The 22,181-nt window shown below is 47.0% G+C and overlaps 1 protein-coding gene across 1 annotated transcript in view; it reads right to left on the reverse strand.

Annotated features, from left to right (window-relative positions):
* The window catches only part of PLA2G4F (phospholipase A2 group IVF), a 403,704-nt gene that overhangs the window by 253,551 nt on the left and 127,972 nt on the right, over positions 1-22,181 (reverse strand). The window lies entirely within an intron of this gene.

The following is a 22,181-nucleotide window of genomic DNA, read 5'->3' on the forward strand; positions in this document are numbered from 1 at the left end:
CAAGCCTATTGTGGACAGGCGGTACAGAGGGGGGTACCAGTAGATGAGGAACTGTTTCAATATGGGACTGAAATAATAATAGCATGGCTCTCAGGTATTCAGGGGAAAATGTGGCACCTTCCAAATGAGTACTTATTCAGGCCAGAAATACCATTAGATGAGAAGGAAGGGACGATAGTGCCACTAGAATTAGAGGCAGAAATAGTGGGGGACGACTGGATAGCAGTGCATGAGACAGATGATACAGGGCGATCATGGTGAACAGTGATCAGCGTGGCAGGAGGATACAGGTTGATTATGATTACAGACAAAGAACTATTCAAAGACAAAAGATCAGATCACGAGATTGTTGTTCGAAATGAGCATCACATATTGTGTGAGAATACATTACAGAGACGTACCACAGAAAAAAGCGATGATGCTAAAAGCACCACCGACACTTCTCGAGGAAGACTTGGCAAAGGTCCCCAGCATCTTATGGACCACAAATGTCCCTATGATGTGGGGTTTCTGAAAGGGACAGGAGCAGTGAAAAGCAAGCTGAAGCCAGGAGACATTTTACCAAGAGATAGGCAATATCCACTATCGGGGGAGGCAGACGAGGGTATCTATGAGACCATTGCAGCACTAGTGAGACAGGGCATCCTACTGCCATCAGAATCACCATGCAACGTGGCTGTGTACTCTGTCAAAAAAGCAACGAGGGGCTCATAACATTTTATACAGGACTTGTGCCCTTTTAACCACATTGTAGAAGCAGAGTTTCCTTTAGTTCCGAATCCAATGACAATTGTGTGTAGCATTCCCACGGATGGTGCCTACTTCACAGTCATAGATTTGAAGAATGTGTTCTTCTCTAGACAATTACACACAGACTCACAGGGCTTAACTTCATTTCTATATAGAAATAAGAAGTGGAAACATACAAGACTTCCTCAAGGGTACTGTGAATCACCTTCCATATTCAAGCGAGTACTCCAAATGGACTTGTGTAACGTACAGATGGAGAGAAGTTATACAGTACGTAGATGACATTAATTTCCTGCAAGACAGAGGAACAGTGTAGAAACGACTAAGTACGCATGTTAACAGTACTAGAAGAAAAAGGGTACATGGTAGACAAGGCCAAACTACAATATTGTCAGACAGAGGTGTTGTACATTGGGCAACTGATATCCCAAGATGGGAGAAAAGTGATACCAGAAGTAATACACAGGACAGCAAAACCCAGAATCGTACAACAAATGCAGCCATTTCTAGGACTATGTTACTAGTGCGGGGCATGAGTATTCGGCTACAGCACTCACACTAGGCCCTTATTGAGTGCACTGAAGAAAGCACAACAAGGGGAGAAGACATTACAATGGACAACAGAAATGATGGAGGCATTTGGCAAGCTGAAGGAAACAATATGCACAGCTCCAGTGTTAGGGATCCCAGATTATCAGAGGGATTTTTTCTTATTCTTGCACTCCCAATGGACTGGTTTTGACTGCAGTACTGACACAAAAGATGAGCATGGGGCACAAGCCTCTAGCATATTACAGTGGGCAATTAGACCCAGTAATGAGAGGACACTATCCGTGGGAACAGGCATTGGCTTCTGCCGCATTCGCAGTGGACAAATCAGCGAGTATTATCATAGGATGCAGCACCACTCTTTATGTGGAGCATGCTCTCTTTGCAATACTGGAAAAACCGAAGAGTACATTGTGAACACAGAGAGCTTCATGGTACAAGGTGTTAATGTCAAACACAGCTCTCAAGATAGTGAGATGCAGACTTGTCAACCCGGTGACTTTCATCCCCGACATCTAACAGGAGGGTGACTATGAACACGACTGCACATCAAACATAGAATAATTCAGTGACATTTGAAAGGTACAGGAGAGCACACTTGAGGGGTGAGATGTGCTTTACAATTGACCAAACGACTGGGGAAAGACATAATGGGAAAGCAGTAGTGAGATTGAGAGAGGACGGGTCAACAGCGGTGGTAACAAGCGCACGTCTACCGTCACATTTTTCAGTATAAGCAACAGAATTAGTATCTTTAATATTGGCACTAGAACACAGCAGGGAGAAGGAAGTAACAGTGTATCCAGATTCAGCCTACGTGATATCCACAGTGCATTCTGAGCTGTCCCGTTGGCTAACGAGGGGCTTCAGATGTGCTGATGGGTCACTGGCGCAGCAAGCTCCTTTTGGGCAGACTGATAAGCGAATAGCAGTAGTGCAGTGCCAAGCACACACCAGGGGGGAGGACCCCATCTCCAGGGGCAACGAAGCAGCAGACACGGAAGCAAAACCCACCACCTATTTCGGAGACATTTTAGAAATGGATACTTCATCTCAAGCGCGCGATTATGCGCAAACAATGATACTAAAGGGAGGTTATAACACATCACCAGTGACACATATTATGGAGTTGCAGGGAGCTGCACCCAGGGATGAAAAGGAGTTATGGATAAAGAGGGGAGGTGCAGTGTCTCTGACAGACAGCTTATGGCGGCAAAATAACAGGGAAAGTGGCAATGCCATTCTCATTATTGCACACTGCACTGACACAATTACACCATCTTTTTCTTTATTTATTGTTTTCATTTGTTACACGCCCAGACCCTGGGGTATCACGGCGTGGTTACAGACAGCTAAGGCATTGGTCATACATTGTACATAGAAAAGAATACACAGATTATTACAAACAAGGATCATACATTATGTTCATGAGCAATATTTACAAATTCAGGACATAATGCCAATATTGGTTGAATAACCATGTTTTTAACAGCATCTGACCCATATAGGGAAGGAGGTGCTTGCTGCTCATATTGGAGAAACATGGTTCTGTCCTAACTTGGCAGAACACGTGGCTGAATTCATGACTAATTATCTAGTGTGTAAACAATTTACTGCACAGTCATATATTGAGGGTAGTGAGAGGAGCCATACCTCGCCCAGTGGGTCCATTCCAACACCTGCACGTCGACTATGTCACCATGATCCAAGTATGCCAAGGTTACCACTACATGATAGTGGTTGTATGCCCATTTTCCCATTGGATCGAAGCCGGTCCTTATTCCCACCCTAATGCCCTTAGAGCAGCGAAATTCCTGGTTCAGAAGATATTCCCACGATGGGGCATGTGTGAGGTCCTCCGGTCTGACAATGGCCCTCACTTCGCCAATGAGATGTTCCAACACATCACAACCTTGTTAGGAATTCAACACAAATTCTCTTGTGCCTATTACCCGCAAGCAAGTGGGATGTGTGAGCACCTCAACGGCTTGCTCAAGGAAAGTACAGCAAAAACTAAAAAGACTCAACAAAATTTGGCTCCATTGTCTTCCCTTAGCATTGTTCGCATTGCGCAATAAACGAGGGTCCGACTACCATTTAACCCCACGTGAGGTGGTGACAGGACGGCACATGCGACTTCCCCTACCTCCTCCCACTAGGGCAATCACAGATGCAGAAAAAGTATCTGATGTATTGGGTCAGAAGATGTATCAGTACACCGCTTCCTTGATGGCTAGTGCCTCTTATTTCTTTTCAACTGCAGAGACAGCGGGAGAGGCCTTAAGCAGGAGAAGAGAGCGGTAGCACCGAAGCCAATGAGGATTTACAGCCACTGTTGTATCGGGGGGACCAGGTCCTCTTACATATCTTTTCCAGGAAGTGGGACAGACCGCGCTTTACAGGACCGCACACTGTCAAACTGATCACTGAGCGAGCTGTGAAACTTGTCGGAAGAATACTTGGAATCACCTCGGGAACATCAAGCCCTACAAAGCGGTGGCCTCTCCTAGCACCAATATTGAAAGGGCCAACGATCCACAAACAGAAGATCAAAACACTCACTTGGAATCAGCACAGCCCCGCAGAGGATATCCAATGGTTACTCGCTGACGTGCAGGAGAGATAGGGCGAGGAGTTCCTACACATCCAGAGTGAGGACACGCTGTCTGCTTGATATTTATCTTTCCGCACACATTCATCGTGAAAGTGCAACTGTTTTGAATGCATTTGTTCCATGATTCCTCATGCTCCTCATCCTGAAACTTTCCATGGCCAATTTGTCTAATTTGTTAGGAGATCCAACAGTACCAGAAGACGACACCCTAGCGTGTATTTCCGTGTCTTCATAGCTTATTTGTCCCAAGTATACCCACACCTGGAAAGAGGAAATCCATATGTACTCTCAGTACTCAGTGACCTTAGAATAAAAGCTGTGTGGGAACAGCTACTCCTTCTTCCTATGGCAGACTATTTTGTTTGCAGGGCTTGAATGAATACAATAATGCTTGTTTTGTGCATTTCAGGTGGCCAACTGATATTGTCAAACTATACAAGGATACAAAAAGGTGTAAGTTATGGAAAGCATTAAAAGAATGAATATTTTGTCTTGTGTCTTATTCTCATGCAGTATTTTCACCATCGTCTTTTGCTGAGTATCCTATGTTGCTAGAAATGCTGCTGTATCCTCTACTAATACAACCCCAACTCGAGCAGGTGAAACGGCCATGTCGGGTTGACATGTAAGCACTGTAAGTACACTAAAGAGAGGTAGACGCAGTGCAGATGCAGACATGGGGTGGAACTCTTATCTCACTGATACTGCTCGAGTGTCTAACAGCATGTGGTACAAGCACATGACCAAAGTAGGTAAAGAAACCAATGTGGAGAACAGCTATGTCTGCTCACTAATCCCTATGCCATGAGTGCCTCCAGAACGTTTATAGCAACTGAAATACCAGCAGCAAGAGCACAATGCATTATGCATCTGTCCATGTTTACAACTCGAGGAATATTCCAAGGGAGAACGGCAACATTGAGATGGATGTCCAAGGAAACCTTTCCCTATGAAGATAGTTATATAAAGACACTTGACATGATGGACGATTATTGGAAGAAGGACCAACCTATACAATACATAACTGACGGCCCACAGAAAGGGGAGACAAAAACAATAACACTAAAGAATGACCATGTCCCAAGAAAGGACCCAACGAAATAGTAGGGGTACCGGGATGTTGGGAAAGACCACAAATGCTTGTGTATGGCCAAGTATACACAGCTGAAGGATGGAAGGAGGGAGTAGTAGGTAGCAGGGCAAACACACTGGTACACACGTCAGTAAACACAGTACAAGGAGAAAATTACAAGTGCCTGAAAGAATGTAAAGTGAGCACAAAGTGAATGACCTGGGTGGACAATGAAGCTGGACCAATGCCCATAATACCACTGAAGAAACCAGCATTGTGTTTCCAGAATGATGGAGCAGTAAAGGTTGGAGAAAACAAGAAGTGCAGGTACACAGAAAAGCATCCAGCAATGAAGGTTGGGATGGCAGTATTAATGAATCACTATTGGGCATGCAGATCTAAGGCGTACGAGAAGCTGCCATCGAACTGGGGAGGAGTATACCACAGAAGGACATCAAGATAGACAACTTCCCTAAAATGGACAGTAAAAAATAAAGAAGAGGTCATTAGACGTGAGTAGAGAGTAAAGAGATAACTATTTCTCATCAGCATCAGAAACATCACTGGACGATGTACCACCTGAGCACCAGCTGTTCAGTAGGACAGAAATGTTTTTCGCGTCAGTAGTTCCAGCTGTACAGACATACACAAATGGGAAATGGCTGAAGATAATGAGATGGGAGCTAATGCAGACAATAAACTCACCGTAAATGACTTCAACGCAAAAAAAGAGGAGCTCCAAGCAGTAAAGTTGAAGGTTCACCAAAACAGATATGTTCTAGACCTTCTCACAGCAATGGAAGGAGGAGTTTGCGCCAAGGTTGCGAATTCCTGTTGCAAGTTTGTGCCCGCAAATAATGGAAAAAATGGCACACTGACAGAAGCGATAACAAGATTGTCGAAGATGCACACCAAAATGGAGGAGGAAGCCAAAGGAACAGGAAAGGATCAGAGCTGACTCTCATACATACTTTCCTGGATGCCGACATGGCTGAAAGATGGACTGAAAATACTACTAGGAGCACTGATCCTAGTACTAGTAGGACTGTGTGTGATCAAGATCTGCATTACACAATTTCGCAAAACAACAGAGAAAACAATAGGGATGAAAGTGTTGATAGATATAAATGTTGAAGAGAACAAGGACAAGATAGTAGAAGAGAGAAATAACCTCAGGGTGAAGATAAAGGAGTGCCCATTGTTCCCGACTGAGATGATAACATTCGACAATCCCTTTGACAACAACAAATGCTGGACGAAATGGATATGGTACAACCCAGAAGGAGACTGCAGTTACATGACAGAGTTTTGATGACCATACAAATTACTACAGATATCTTCGGTGAGTGACGAAGATATGGCTACCAAAAGCAACAGTGACTAAGTATGGTGGTTTGGTCGACAAGTCAACCAGAGGGGGACTGAAGAAAGGGTCCCTGTAATGCCCACCCTCACCCCCATGAACATGACAGCCTGAAGAGTCAAGAATGCAAGATGCAAATCACTGTTTGGACAGCCCCTAGGAGGGCCAGTAACATCCACATATACAAACAGATATTCTCTCAGACAACCATTCAAACTCTATCCAGTCAACGTCTTTATGGTGTGAGAAACCAGAAGGTGTCTTGCCCACTAGTCCCTGCGGATAGGTCATCTAGGTGGCCAGGACACAGTCATTGCGTTTAGATCCAGTTCCTGGGGGTGGACCAGTGCGGAAGGATCACCTGGATGAGGGGTCTTCAGGGAGTGGGAGTGGGACATTGGATGGTGAGACGTGGCATCCTCTTCCTTATAACACCTTTAACCCATCCTACCAAGTAGGATATTTAGGAACTCCATTCCCCCCTGCACCTCCCCTTTACAACATGAACACTTTCTCACGGACAGCCTGCTATCAGAGAAAACAGACTAACACCCAAGCTTTATACCTGATGTGTCCCAATACAATGGTCAGGCAATTACTGACCATCACACACACCTGACTTCCATTAGGCTTCCCCACACGGATAAAAGGCGAAGCACGAGAGCGGACTCAGGACATGAGGAAACAGCAGTTCCAAGATGTCAGTTTAAGATTGTCGTGACGCCTACCCACGGGCATCAAGATCGACTCCATCAACCGCGGGAGCAGGCATCTAGATACTTGTTAAAACCCCAGCAGCCCCGGCCGGGGGCTGTTTGGGTTCAGTCCTGGCGCCTTAGGCGCCAGGCTCATCTTAGAAATCAGTCCTGGTGCCATAGGCGCCAGGCTCATAGACATTACTTACCTCATGCAGACCATGCTGCAAATGAATCCAAGCCAATGTGAGGCCTGGATGGGACCATTTTATTACAGGGACTATTTTTTACTCGGGTGTGGTTCTGGGAAACTTCTTGCCTGGAACTACTTTGGAGGCTATTTAAACTACGCCCGAACAGCAGCACACACATCGCGTTATTCTGCATCCTGCAGCGCAACGCTCACCGTGCCTGCAAGTCAGCATCCAGTCTTCTGCCACACCCACCTCGAATCCGGAGCTGCTAGAAAAAGGGGAAAGAAGGAGAAAAGGTTAGATCACAGACATTATTTTAATTCCTTACCTGATTTTCGGATCCAGCACGTCTGCGAGCCTGGAAAGGACATTATTCCAGCACGCGTCGCATCGCCAGCAGCAGCGCTGCATCATACTCACCAGTCCACAGCATCTTTCGACTCAGCGCTGCCTCCATCATTTTCTTCGTCGAACTCCAGCACCTGGGGGAAAACAAAAGAAATAACAAGGTGAGCCAAGAGAGCCGACAAATACAATCTCTTACCACCATAGGCTTACCTGATTTACCACCGGAGGCATTACCCTTTAATACGCCTCATCTTCCTATGCTGCACCTATAAAGGGAGAGGAAACAACAAGTTAAACTCATGCAACTTTTACCAGACCGTGTTGGGTAATACAGACTCTTACCTGAACGCCATCAGCTGCCTCCAGGCAATATTCTTTTGGACCAGCTGCAATTCAACAAGGGAATGAAACAAGAGTGAACATCGGACATATTGAACTCTTTGAACTTTATAAACCCCGGAGTCAATATTCCTCCGGAACTCCTCCAGTACCTTCAAACCAGTGAAGTAACTGGTATCTACGCGCCCCTGCATGCCACGCAGGATGGAGAGCTCATCATTTAAAAACATAAGGTGAGGTTACTAAAAGGGGATATTGGAGGTGACAATTGGGGAGAACGAGAACAGTGAGAGGGGGCCATCACTAAAATCCTTGGGTGGCTAAATCCCTTTCTCCACTTGCAGGAGAATACTTCTAGGGGTCAAGCAGACAAGATTAGGCGGGCCAGTCCAGACAGTCATCTCGGCACTACGTATCACGTTGGTGGAGACCGCAGCTGTCCGGGTCCGATCGACGCCCCTGTGGGAACCAGGTGACCGTAACAATGATATGATATGATATGATATGGCATTTATAATGCGCCTATACACAAGTGTTTCAAGGCGCGACGAGGCAAGGGAGGGGAACAGAGGGAAGACACAACGATCCTACAAGGCCAGGTGTCATTCAGATCGTGCAAGTGCATAGAAAGGGGGAAGGGGAGAGGGGAAGAGGGAGGGGACAGTGCAGTAAAAGGATAATAGAATAAATAACAATAAGTAAAGTACAGCCAGCAGCTGGCAAGTGCAAGGGTAAAGGGTAAGTGCAGGCATCAAGTGTCAAGTGCTGGTAAAGGGACTGTAGGGATACAGAAAAAACAGTCCCCAAGTGCGGGGTTGCAAGGAAGGCATTGCAGGTGTGCAACTGGCGGGTAGGGGACCTGGGCCCGAGATCAGAGGGTGGCCAGGTAGCCAGTGCAAGGTCAGTTTCAGCCAGGAAATCAGCATGGGAGAGGAGGAGAGAAAGCAGAAGCAAAGAGTACGTTTTTGAGGTGCTTCCGGAACCGGAGACGGTTCTCCTCAAGTTTCAGGGGGGCAGGAAGGCTGTTCCAGATGGAGGCATCAGCAGAAGAAAGAGATCTACCACCAACTCGTTGCTTGGAGAAGCGACTGACCCAGAGGGAGTTGGAGGCGGAAGAGTTATCAAGAGGAGAAAGACGGTGAACCAGAAGGGGATTGCAAGGAGGGAAGTTCCCTTGACCTTTTCGACAAGGAACCGTTGCATTCATGAGCCCTCGAGATTGGAATGCGTAAAACCAGGAAAACAGGCTGAAGAATCCTGCATTGTGTGTCAGAGATACCTGGGGCCCTCCCGCATCAAGAATCAAAGCAGGAGAATTCACAGTCACCGTGGTACTGGCCTTGTCTCCAAGAACAAAGCAGCGTCAGTGAAATCCACACAGCCGGTGAGCTGGGGAGACCCATACAAGACCAGCCTGTGTTAAAGCCAAAGTTGCAAGCGGCAACATTGTATGGCGAGCGCTGGAACGAACATTACTTGAAATACGTGTGATAAAAGACGCAAGCAAAGTTGAACTGCTGATGAGTGCCTGAACTTTGAAACAAGGATACAATACCTTTGACAGAGTGGTCCAGCACCACGTGGGTGTTGAATCAAAGGTCTCTGTAAGATATCGAGCGGAAAACGAAAGAGTTGTAGAGAATTGTGAATCAAAGTGGTCCTGCATCGGGTCAAGTGAAACCCTGCGCACAATGGAAATTCTTTGATGTTGATACAGTAAAGAACATTTGTGGCAAAGTTGATAAAGTTGGTCCAAGCCCGTCAGAGGGCAGTCAATTGAAAGCTTTGTGTTAAAGTGGGTCTGAGCCCGACGGAGGGGATCTGGGGTGAATAGAAAATCACCTGAGAATTTGTACGTGTGAAGTCCTAAGAAGGTGGGTCGGAGCCTGGCGCAGGGGGACCTATGGTGAAAAGAAAATCACCCGAGAATTTGTACGTGTGAAACCCTATGTTTGTCGTATTGCATCAGGCCCTCTGAAAAAGAGACTTTGAATGGATAAGAGACTTTGACACAGGAGGCCATGATGTTGAAGTTTTGAACTGCACCCTTGTGCTAGAGAAGCGAGAGACTGTGCTAAGCTCGAGTGTGCCGCCTTGTCCTGTGCGGAAAACATGGGGAAGGGAAGCCAACGGCTTGAATATCCTGGCATATCATTTCTTGAACACTTTTCTTTTGCATAACACTGTTTCCCACACTATTTGTATTTAGAAATAAGGATTGGCAATAGGTTTGTTAATGGTCCTTTTTAATTGAAAAGAATGTCTCAATAGACTGTTTTATTAACAATGATCTAAAACAGGGAGTTACAACGGACATCAATGGACGTCGCACAAGCTCACTCAACGTATTTCATATAAAACATTCTTATATAACAAAAATGGATCCTACGTGACATGATACTATGTGGAAAACTAAGAAAACCTACTTGAGATTGTGGTTGGTTTAAGGGGAACATCTAAGTATACTTTCTATAAGGGATTGGATTGTGATTGGTCTCTACAGTCAGGTGGACAACATATGCCTACCCCTAGTGCAAGTCATCTATGACAGTTATTAAGTACACAGCATATCATTGGTTCTTAAAATATAAGGCCCTTCGTTATATTGCCTTCTACAATTGGTTGGTATGCTTGTACCCTTCTGGAGCATTCGAATCACTAGCAGCACATAAACTGGTACCCCAGGTGCTGGTGGGTGGACTTGATCATGCCTCCCCACCCAATTAGCCCAACATCCATCATCACTCATGCTGTCTGCCATTCAGATTGTCTTTGAACTTGGCCTTGTAGTAGCTTCTCTTCTCTGGGAATATAAGGGAGTGTGAGCATGTGCTTATCAAAGTTCTGGTCTGCAAGCCCACTTCTATTTCCATCCTGGACTCATGTGACAGGAGACAGCGAATCAGCCCATATTATAGCATTTAATTGTCTTGAATAGAGAAACCTGGCACTCATGGTGTTCTATCTTTACAATTTAACAAGGGTTGCCTCTGCGTCTCACATTCACTGTTCTTCAAGGACTGATAACCAGTTTTGGCTGCTTCATCCTTTGACATCAGGCCAGAACGTCTCTCTTGGTCTTTCTTCGAGCTTCAGCTTATTTCTTTGCTGCAACACATGCATAGCTATCAAACCTCCTTTCTCCATGGGTCTGAGCTTACTAAAATTGTGACGTTGAATATCCAGATTCTATATAGCGGTGTCAATATGATGGCGGCACTGCCTGCAGTCTACTCACTAAGTATAGTCAGCATTTACGATTACTTAGTCTTCTTGTGTTACAGCATCTGTACAGTTATAAAATGGCTTGCATTTTCTGCAATGCTCTTTACATATGCAATCTTAATTCCGCACATGAAAGCTTACTCGATTCTTTATTTTGTCATCAGATTCTATAAGGACAATATGTCCTCTTCTTCAGCCATTCTTTTCTGTGCGTCATGCTTATTTCTTCTGACGTCACCAATGTTCTCTTTCATTTATCTTCATATTCCTTCAGGGATCTACTACAAGAGATTATCATCTATGCGGGCATACAACAGATAGGGTTTTCCCAAGGGGTACCTTCTCTCAAAGGCTCTTCGTGGAATGGGTACCATTACTGGCGTTGCGCGTGTCGCAAGTTTCGATTTCCAACATATAGGTAAAATGGGGGTACGACTTCCTGAAGAGGCATTCAGCGGTTCCTCTACATTAGTATAGGCACTTTTATTTTGACAAGACACCACTAGGACTGCATTATTATTAATTGATGGTCGTAGCTTGCTCGCATCTTTAGATTTAGGGTTAGATAGGCATTTTCCAAACCCAATTGAAGTTCAATAAACACCCTTGAACTGTGATCACTTGTGTCTGTTTTACTGTTTGATACCATGCCTTCCTTACAATGGATACAGGTGCCACAACACTGATCATGGATCCAAAAACCTCACTGGATCAGATTGACTAAATACTGAACATCCATTGTGCTGACATCATTAATGACACCACGATATAGCAACGTTAGTCATGACGCAAATTCGCACCCACGTACACACAGGCACACATGAAGAACATGCTTACACAGTTCTGTAAATAGAGGACAGATCCATATACATACTGTCGAAAGCCATTATTATTTTTATCATTAGCCAAATGCAGAAACGCAGAATGCAAGGCAAAGAAAAGATGCAGAGCAAGCTTGCAGACACTTATTGCAACTAACCCTATGGAACTACAGGGTCATATAAGGAGCCTGGAAGAGCCAAATACTAATAATCTAGAAGAATCAGAGCACAGTATAGATATATAGAAATCATAGCATAACTGTAGTGAGGTTCCATGAGGCCACAGTCCTCAGAACGAGAGGCGATGATAAGCAGAATTAGGCTGCACGAAGCCAGCGGTGGGAAGATGAGCAGTTCCTAGCAACACAGACATGAAGTGAAACATGCATTCTTTAACAACGTTGGAACCCTGTGGGCACTCTCAAAGGCAAAGTGGTACTAATGACGGCTACACTGGGAACACATAGTCATTCTAATCATCATGAGAAGGTGCACTGAGCGCTCAGAACAGAGCTGGGCCCTAGGCCTGTGGATATCAGCTCCAGCCAATCAGGGAACACAAATCCAGGGGTAGATGGCAGAGGGCAAGGCCAATGGTAATCCTGCAACCCTGCAACAATGTAATAGATAGTTTTTGGGGAAGGGTCTGGCAAGCCAGCTGACATGTGAGGGCCCATAGATTAACCTCTATGGGTGCCATGTGTAGGCACTACCACCCCAACTAGCCAATCATGTACCGTCATAGGTTTTTGGGGAAGAGTCCAGGTCCAGCAACCCCGGAAGCAATCATCAAGTTATTTTGAGCAAGCCCAAAAACCCCTGCTAGGGGCTGTTTGGGTGCGGTCCTGGCACCTATGGCGCCAGGCTCATATGGAGAGTCAGTCCTGGCGCCGTAGGCGCCAGGCTCATAGAGTAGAACTTACCTGATGCAGACCGTGCTGCAAGCTTACCTGATGCAGACCATGCTGCAAGAGCTCTAAGCCAAATGAGGCTTGGAAGGGACTATTTTACCCAGGGACTATTTTTTTACTCGGGTGGGGCTGGGGAGGAATACTTACCTGGGACTACTTTGGAGGCTATTTAAACCACGCCCGAAGAGCAGCACACGCTTTGCGTTATTCTGCATCCAGCAGCGTAACGCTCACCGTGCCTGCAAGTCTGCATCCAGTCTTCTGCCACGCCCATCTCGAGTTTGGAGCTCCTAGAAAAAAGGGAGAAAGAAGGAGGAAAGGTTAGAACAAGAGCAATACCTTTGATCCTTACCTGAATTCCCGATCCATCGCGCCTTCGAGCTGAAAGAAAGAAGTTATTTTATACGCGTCGCCTCGCCTGCTGCAGCGCCGCGCTGAACTCACCGGCCTTCGCAGCATCTTCACATTCCACCGCATCCTCCTGCATGTTCCCGCCGCATTCCGGCACCTAAGGAGTAGACAAGAACAGCAAGGTGAGCCAAGGGAATACACAGAGGAATATTAGTTACCCCCCATAGACTTACCTGATTTTACCACCGGGGGTACTATTCCTCTTCACGGGTCGGCACAGCTTCCACTGCATCTTCGCCGAACCCCGGCCCCTAAGGGGAAACAAAAGGACAGCAAGGTGAAACAAAGGGACTATCAAGGGGAACCCTCCTCACCACAATAGACATACCTGATTTTACCGCCGGAGGTATTATTCCCCGAGACTTCATACTTTCTCTCAACGCCTGAATAAGGGAGAAAGCAACAGGTTACATATTGACATTATTTATCGAACTGTGTTGGAAATACAAATCCTTACCAGAATATTACTGGTTGCCACGAGGAACTCTTCACTAGGGTCAAGCTGCAATCTGCAAGGAATCAGACAAGAGTGAAAGTCAGGCATTTGAACTCTTACGAACTACATACTTTTTCGGAGTCAATATTGTTCTGGAACGCACCAACCCTTCGAGCCAGTGAAGCAACTGGTTATCAACGCGCCCCTGTGCTCAATGCAGGATGGAGAGCTCATCTTTTCAAACCATCAGGTGAGACTATAAGAGGGGACATCAAAGGTGATCTGTGGGGAGAACAGCGGGGGTGGGGGGGTTTACACTCAACTCCACGGGTGGTTAATTCCCTTTTTCCATTTGCAGAAGAATATTCCTACGGGCCAAGCAAACAAAGCTAGGTGAGCCAGTCCAGTCCGTCATCTCGGCCCCACACGTCACATTGGTGGAGACCGCAGCTTTCCAGTTCAGATCGACGCCTCTGTGGGAGCCAGGTGAGCGTAACACCATGTTGTGACTGAACAGAATTGCCCGTCACAGGGTCAGGAGCTGCGATTTCAGGAGATTCTCAATGTCTTGTATGATACCTGTCTGGTGTGTAATAAACAACAGTTCGAACTTGCCCTTGGCTGAGTACTCCGTCTGTGTCCTGGGGGAGGGTCTGTTGGGCCCTGGGTGATTGAACACTGAGCTTGTAATGTGAACCCCTGTCCCTCTGGTATACCTAGCCAACATTACTATAACCCAATACACACTTTTGTAATGGCTAACCTTGTTTCTGACCTTACCTGTGCAGAATCTTCTATAGCCACTGACCAGAGATGAATGAACCAGCCCCCTAGAGGAGCGTTCCGTGGACAACCAATCACAGGGGAGTCTCAGCAGGCAGTGCGGAACTGAACTGTGCCAACCAGGGGGAAGTGGGTATGGATGACAAGTAAGAGAGAACGTTGGTGTCAGCTGTGAGAAACCAGAGCGTATTCTCCATCCTAAACCCCTTGGATCCTTTGCGCAGGTGGCCAGGGAAAGGCCATCGCTATTGGATCCTGACTATGGGGGTGGAGAAGCGAGGGAGGATCAGCTGAGTGGAGAGCCCTTGGGGACTTGGAGTGGGGAGCTCTTGGATGAGACATGGTATCCCCCTTTCCCTACTGACGACCAACCCAACCTTTACCCAACCTTTATAGATTATTGTGAGTCAGATCCCCTTGTTTCCCATATGCAAACCCTGACAGTACTGAGTCAAAGAGGAGGCAACTAAGAGCAATGAAGACTAAACTCTTTTACTACTCTGGTACTGGGACAAGGAAGATTCCTGTGGAGAGCAGTGAAGGTCAGGCATGTCCCTTTAACTGTGGTCAGGTAGGGCTGACTGGACATTCACACCTGAAGCCTGTCAAGGGGCTGCAGGTGCATAAAAAGAGACCAGCCCACCAGCAAAGAGAGCAACAAGGGCGGCAGGAGAAGCAGCCGGAAGGCCGGTATAAACAGCAGGGAACTTTAATTAACCATGCTGAAACGCTGAAGTCTGCAGAGAGAGGCAGTCTATGGAAGCGTGATGTAGGAGCTGGGGCTCGTGGAACAGACCAAACATTGTAAAGGGAGCCATGTGGAGAGGCTGTCCCTTTTCCTGGTGGTCGAGCTGCTTGTTGCCCTGTGTCAGGAAGGTGCCACAAGAGTGCCTGGGGGGCAGGAGTTGGACCCCTGACGTGAAGAATGGAAGGCCGTATGATCCACGCTGCTGGGAAGCCTGCAAACGCGCCCAGTGAGTTTCTAGCATTGAGAAACCAGGTGCATGAGCGTTTGCACATGTTTGTTCGAGGAATACATTGTATCAGAGTGGTCGTGTGTTTGAGGAAACACATTTTCAAAGATCTCCGATTCAATCCATTGTAAAATATTGAAATACTAGAATTACTTGGAGGAAACACGTTCTCGAAAGTCTGTGAACGTTGGTCATTTCATCTGAAGTGAATTAAAAGAAATATTAAACCACAAGTTAAAAGGGAAAGTTTGTTCTGAGCGCAGAGCGTGCCTATTGAATGATGAACTGAGTGAAAACTTTACCTAAGAGCAGAACTTTTACATATTAAGTTCAGAAGTACAACAGAACTTTAAATTCAAGTAAAACCATCAAATGCTGTATTCTAAATTAAATTTAAAATCCAAGTGAAACCAGTGTATGCTGTATTCCAAATGGAATAACGTGAAAACTGTATATAACAGAAAATTGCATTTAAAGCAGAATTAAGACTTTGAAGTTTATTCCAACACAGTTACAATTTACACATGAAAAACCAACCATAAAAAAGAAGACACAATAGTGGCAAAGAACTTTAAAGTGACAAAGCCTATTTTTGGTGCTGCTGAAATTAAGTCTTGGTGAAGGTAACTCTGAGACATGAACCAGTTATTGACTTGAGACTGGAGTCTCAAGATTTTTGTGTGCTTGGAATGGCTACACTTGGAATGTTGGGAAGCGAGCACTGGTTAAAACTGCATTATTCTGAACTGAAGAGAGGTAATTTTGAGACTTTTGTTGGAACTGTTTTATACTTGGGGAAGAGAGCTAAAAGGAAGCTGTAAGAGGCTCGGAACTGTATGTTGGACACTGTTTCCTTTGGTTGCTGACATCCCTACACATTGCATAGATTAGTTGTGAGGGCAAGTATAGGTTTTGGACACAGACAACTTCTTCAGTTGAACTCTTTGACTCAGACTTTCCTTAGCTTTATTTAGGTAGGGAAATCCCACCTTAGCATAGGGCAAACGGGGCCTTTTTCCAATCTGACATTTAAGTTAATAAAAGTGGTTGTTTTGCATGCTTAATCTGTTGTCTGTGTCCTTCTTCATGATGCCTTCACACAGCGTCCCGATGGAGGATGTGCACCAGAGCAGAGAGCAGAGCAGCGGAAGGACGGCCCGAGTAGCATGCAGAGGGAATGGGAGTGAGGCAGGAGGGCCTCAGAGGACCGATGCAGAGCACAGCAGAAAGGTTGCGTATGTGACTCTGCTCAGCACCATCAGCTTACAGAAAGAGGAGCGAGAACCTCGACCAACCAAAGAGAAGCCCAGCAGAGAAGACACGAAAGACGTTCTGCAACCACCTGAGAAGCAGCCCAAATCAATGCCCCTCCCGCAGAGCAGCGCACGAACAGGAACGAGGTGGCTCCAGTGGAAAAGGAGGTGGACAATAGAGTGAAGTAAAAGAGAAAGAAGCCCAGAGTGGGGATAGAGAATGCACACCACATGGGTGCAAAAGAGAAGAGCCGCCAGAATGGGTAAAATCATCAACAACCCCAAAGCAGGGAGTATGAATTAGAAGGACCCAAGAGTGGAGAGAGAGCGGGAATACCCCAGAGTGGGGCTGTGCAAATTACCCATGTACATGGCGATGCACAGGTATACCCGAAAATTTCAATGACCTCAGAAGCCCGGGGAAACCCAAATCACTTAAAACTGACAATAATTCCAGGACTTCCTGAAGAGGTGATTATCAGCACTGATTTCTCTAACTTTCAAGAGCTGCTGCACTCTTTTCCCAAGGAGGAAAGCAAGCAGGGAGAGGTACTCCCAATTGTCATCCTGGGAAGAGTTCCCTGAGGAAGGGTTTTCTTCCTGACCAAGATTCCAGCAACCCTAGGAGAGGGCCTAAATCCAACTGTGGGGGTATGTGACAGATCCATCCGGTTTGTCACATCTCCCAAGGGTGAGCCACCTCCTTTGGGGCTAGGTAGGTGAGTCTGCTATGCCCAACACCCCTAGGGGTCAGGGTAAGTGGGATTCCTCTGGGGGTGACTCCCCCTTAGGGGACAGGGAACAGGGACTTCAAAAGGGGTATAAGTCACCACCCCCTAGTGACAAACACCTTTGCAGCGTATCAAGGGGCTAGATTTACTATAACCCAATACACCCTTTTATAATGGCTGGCCTTGCTTCTGACCTTACCTATTCCCAATCTTCAATAGAGACTGAGCAGAGGCGAGTGAACCAGTCCCGTGGCTGAGCATTCCGCGGACATCCTATTACAGGAGCGTCACATTGCACAGCACAGCACTTAAGTGCACCAACTAGGAAGACATGGGTGTTGCGAGCGAGAAAGAGAACTCCAGTGTCGGCGTCCCGAGGGAGGTCATGCACCAGAATGCAGAGCAGTGGAAGGCCATCCAGAGTAGCCTAGAAGGGTCGCAAGAGCTAGGCAGGAGGGCCTCAGAGGATTGACGCAGAGCCCAGCTGAACGGCCAAGTAAGCAACTCTGCCTGGCCTAAAAGGCTGCAAGAACGAGGAGGGCCTCAGAGGACCGCTGCAAAGCCTAGTGAAAGGTCACGTAAGCATCTCTGCCCAGCCCAATGTACTGCCATAACAAGGAGCAAGAACTTCGACCGACGAAGGGGAGCCCAGCAGAGAATACACGAAAGAAGCTCCACCATCACCGGGAATTGGCCTGACTCAACACCCCTACCGCACATAGCAAACAGGTACGTGGTTGCTGCAGTGGCAGGAGAGGTGGGCAACGTGAGTGTAGAGAAAGAAGTACAAATTCCAGAATGGGGACAGAGAACAAACACCCCAGAGTGGGGAGTGTGAAACAGAAGAACCACAGAGTGGGGAGAGAGAATGAACACCCCAGAGTGGGGAGTGGTAAATAGAAGAGCCCCAGAGTAGGAAGAGAGAACAAAACACCCCTGAGTGCGGAGTGCAAAAGAGAAAAGCTCCAGAGTGGGGAGTGCATAAGAGAAGAGACCCAGAAGAGAGCAAGAGAGCGAATTCATCAGTGTGGGGAAAGTGTCAGGAGCTTGAGAGCAGAGACATGCCCAAAAAGCAGAGGGGAGAAAAACGCACAAGAGACAGGAGTGTAAGGAATCCTAAAACACGAACAAGGAAACAGTACTCACAAGACTGAATCCTGCATGGGTCCAGTAGGAACTGAACAGTGACTGTCTCCTGAAACAGGAACCGGTACACTGTTAACAATATGGCACAAGGTACAATACTGAAACATGACAAAGGAAAGAGTCAGAGGTTGCCTGCTGGGAAACCCAGCAGCCAAACTCTGAACAAAGACATTAGAAAAGCACAAGTGAGGACAGGAACAGTAACAGAAATATCCAGGGAAAGAATAGGAAGTCAAAGGGAGCAAGGTTCAAGATAGAGAACAGGAAGAAAGAGGAAAAGCAAGAAGACAAGAATCTAAGTGCAAGGGTAGAGAAGACTGGAACTGCAGACTAGAAACTAAGGACCGGAAGCAAGGAACAGCGGACTGAACTATAGATCAGGAACAAGAAAATGCAGCACCGAAACTCTGGATTAGGATAACAAGGACTGAACTGCAGACTGGTAACAAGGAATTCAAGGAACTGAAACTCTGGACTGGAATAACAGGGGCAGGACCACAGACAGATAACAAGGAAACTTAGGACTGCAATCTACAAAGGTAAAGTCATGAAACACAGACTATGTGCACAGAACAGGGAATTGCATGCCCAGAACAAGATAATTGGTGGTAGAGAGCAAGGGGGTTCAGACAGGGAACAGAGCACTGCAAGCAGGGGGACAGGGCAAAAGACAGGGGAGTGAAGGCAGAGTAGCAGGGCTGCAAGGCAGGGAACACAGAGCACTGGAACAGGAGACGGTTCTGGAAAACAGCAGCAGGCTCAAAGGGCTGGGAGCAAACTCAATGCTAGAGCCCTGTGCTCCTGAAGGCATCTGCTTAAATAACGACCTGGCCTGTGCTGAAGCAGGCTTGTTAGCAGCACCTGAAGGTAATCTGCCTCCTACTTCTCTGGACCTGGGAAAGTGAAAGAAAGCAGCAGTGATCTCAAAGTCTACTCGGGATTGTAGTTCTAAGACTGCTGCATAGAAATAACCAGGGAATGAGAACTGCCACAAAATGCATTATGGGATATATAGTTTGTGGAATTAAATAAAGAAGTACCAAAGTCTTGCAAATGGAAATTAAAGACAAAATTATGAAAAGGTATTGCCCGGGGAGGATTACAGTGATGAATGAGTCCCAAATAGTCCACAATAGGTGCCAATTGGTGCTCCAGTGGCACAGTCATGACAGACAGAGCAAAAGCCCTAGAGCGGGGAGTGCGAATGCGAGAAGCCCCAGAGTAGGGAGTAACAGCTAACACCCCAGAGTGAGTCGTGTGAGAGAGAAGAACCCCAGAGTGAGGAGAAAACAGCAAATACCCCAGAGAGGGGAAGTGCAGAAACCAGGAGCCCCAGAGTGCAGAGTGCAGAAACCAGGAGCCCCAGAGTGCCGAGTGCGGAAACCAGGAGCCCTAGAGTGCAGAGTGCGGAAACCAGGAGCCCCAGAGTGGAGAGTACAGAAACCAGGAGCCCCAGAGTGCAAAGTGCAGAAGCCAGGAGCCCCAGAATGGGGAGTGCGGAAACCAGGAGCCCCAGAGTGCGGAAACCAGGAGCCCCAGAGTGCAGAGTGCGGAAACCAGGAGCCCCAGAGTGGAGAGTGCAGAAACCAGGAGCCCCAGAGTGCAGAGTGCAGAGTGCAGAAACCAGGAGCCCCAGCTTGGGGAGTGCGGAACCAGGAGCCTCAGAGTGTGGAAACCAGGAACCCCAGAGTGGAGAATGCAGAAACCAGAGCCCCAGAGTGGGGAGTGTGGAAACCAGGAGCTCCAGAGTGCAGAAACTAGGAGCCCCAGAGTGGAGAGTGCAGAATCCAGGAGCACCAGAGTGCAGAAACCAGGAGCCTCAGAGTGGAGAGTGCAGCAACCAGGAGCCCCAGAGTGGAGAGTGTGGAAACTAGGAGTCTCAGAGTGGAGAGTGCGGAAACCAGGAGTCTCAGAGTGGAGAGTGCAGCAACCAGGAGCCCCAGAGTGGAGAGTGTGGAAACTAGGAGTCTCAGAGTGGAGAGTGCAGGCACCAGGAGTCTCAGAGTGGAGAGTGCGGAAACCAGGAGCCCCAGAGTGGAGAGTGCGGAAAGCAGGAGCCCCAGAGTGGAGAGTGCGGAAAGCAGGAGCCCCAGAGTGCAGAGTGCAGAAACCAGGAGCCTCAGAGTGGAGAGTGCGGAAACCAGGAGCCTCAGAGTAGAGAGAGACAGTGAATACCCCAGTGTGGGAAGTGAGGAGGGGAGGAGCCCCATTGTGGGGAAGAAACTAAGGGTGCCTCTGAAGGGGGAAGGAAGAGAGACTGAAAGAACCCCTGGGTGGGAAAGACTGAGCGAGACCTGATCTAGAGCTCCTCGAGAATTCCCAAGCACCCCAGGAACTGGGACTGTTGGTGAGAGCCTTTTCTGAAAGGGAGAAAGTCGGGGTCAGGAACCAGCAGCCATCCCCTTGACTTGATAGTTCCCCAAAGCCTTCCTACTGTTTTTTGTTTGATGTTTTTATCTTTTGGGAAATAAGGACAGTGATAGGTAAGAGTAGGATTCTGAAAAGAGGGCCGATACTGATACACAAGACCTCCTGGCGATCACCTTTTGACTTTCTTTCATAGGATAGGATTTGAGCTGATAGTTTTAGGGAAAGATTGTTTTGAATCGTTGCCCGACTCCTGATTCTGAGCTACCCCAGCACCCTGCCACACCTCATGCTCCCTTGTACACACCTACCCCCCTGCTCTCTCTGCCCTCTGGTTCCTTTCAGAGCGCCTCACCACAGAGGGACCCTGAATCCCTTGGATACCCCACCGCCAGACGTCATTAATACTGCTGCCTTGCACTCCGCATTCCCCCAGTGCTTTTTGTTCTATATTTTTTGATTCTGTTGACTTTTTATAAATATTGTTTAAGTTATTTCTCAAGTTGATATTCACTTGTATTTACTGAAGATTTTCAATGTCTACCAAACAGGAGGCGAGTGGTCAGTTGGGCATGAGACCCTCATCATGGACTACCTTCTCCTTGCATCGCTAGGAGTCTGTAAAATGGCATGAAAGTCCAATTCTAAATGGCTGTACACACGGGGGATGTGGTGATGCCCGGCAGCCTGGTATTGTGGAATTGTAAATGGACAGTTAAAGTACTAAGGGTACGATTTAGCATGGATTTTTCTTTGGCACATTCTTCGGTGCAAGATTTGAATGAAAAAGTAAGCGGACTACCAATTCTGGGCAATTCAACAGGAGTGTACAGAGATAGCTGCCTAATGTTTAACCACTTAATTGTGAAGGACATGAACATCCATATCCTCCACAATACCTGTGAAATGCGGACAATTCTGGCATCCATATTATTGCAGCATCCGCTTTCATTGTAACCTCACAATACAGCCTTTGGGGCCATCGTTTTTACTTTGATGGTGTTAAAGAACGACATGTTGACAGATCTAATCCGGTGTGATAGCAAGGTGCCCTTTTATGTTGCATGACTTTAGCACCCTACGTATATGACAATGTAGTACGGCACGGGGGGTTTCTGCTAGCCAGTGCAAGACCATACTGAGATTGGATAAGGATTGACACCACAGAAAGCAGGAGATTGAAACCAAGACCTTGAATT

This window comes from Ambystoma mexicanum, chromosome 14 (genome assembly GCF_040938575.1).
Source record: "Ambystoma mexicanum isolate Mex_15411 chromosome 14, UKY_AmexF1_1, whole genome shotgun sequence".
NCBI classification, from domain to species: Eukaryota; Metazoa; Chordata; class Amphibia; order Caudata; family Ambystomatidae; genus Ambystoma; species Ambystoma mexicanum.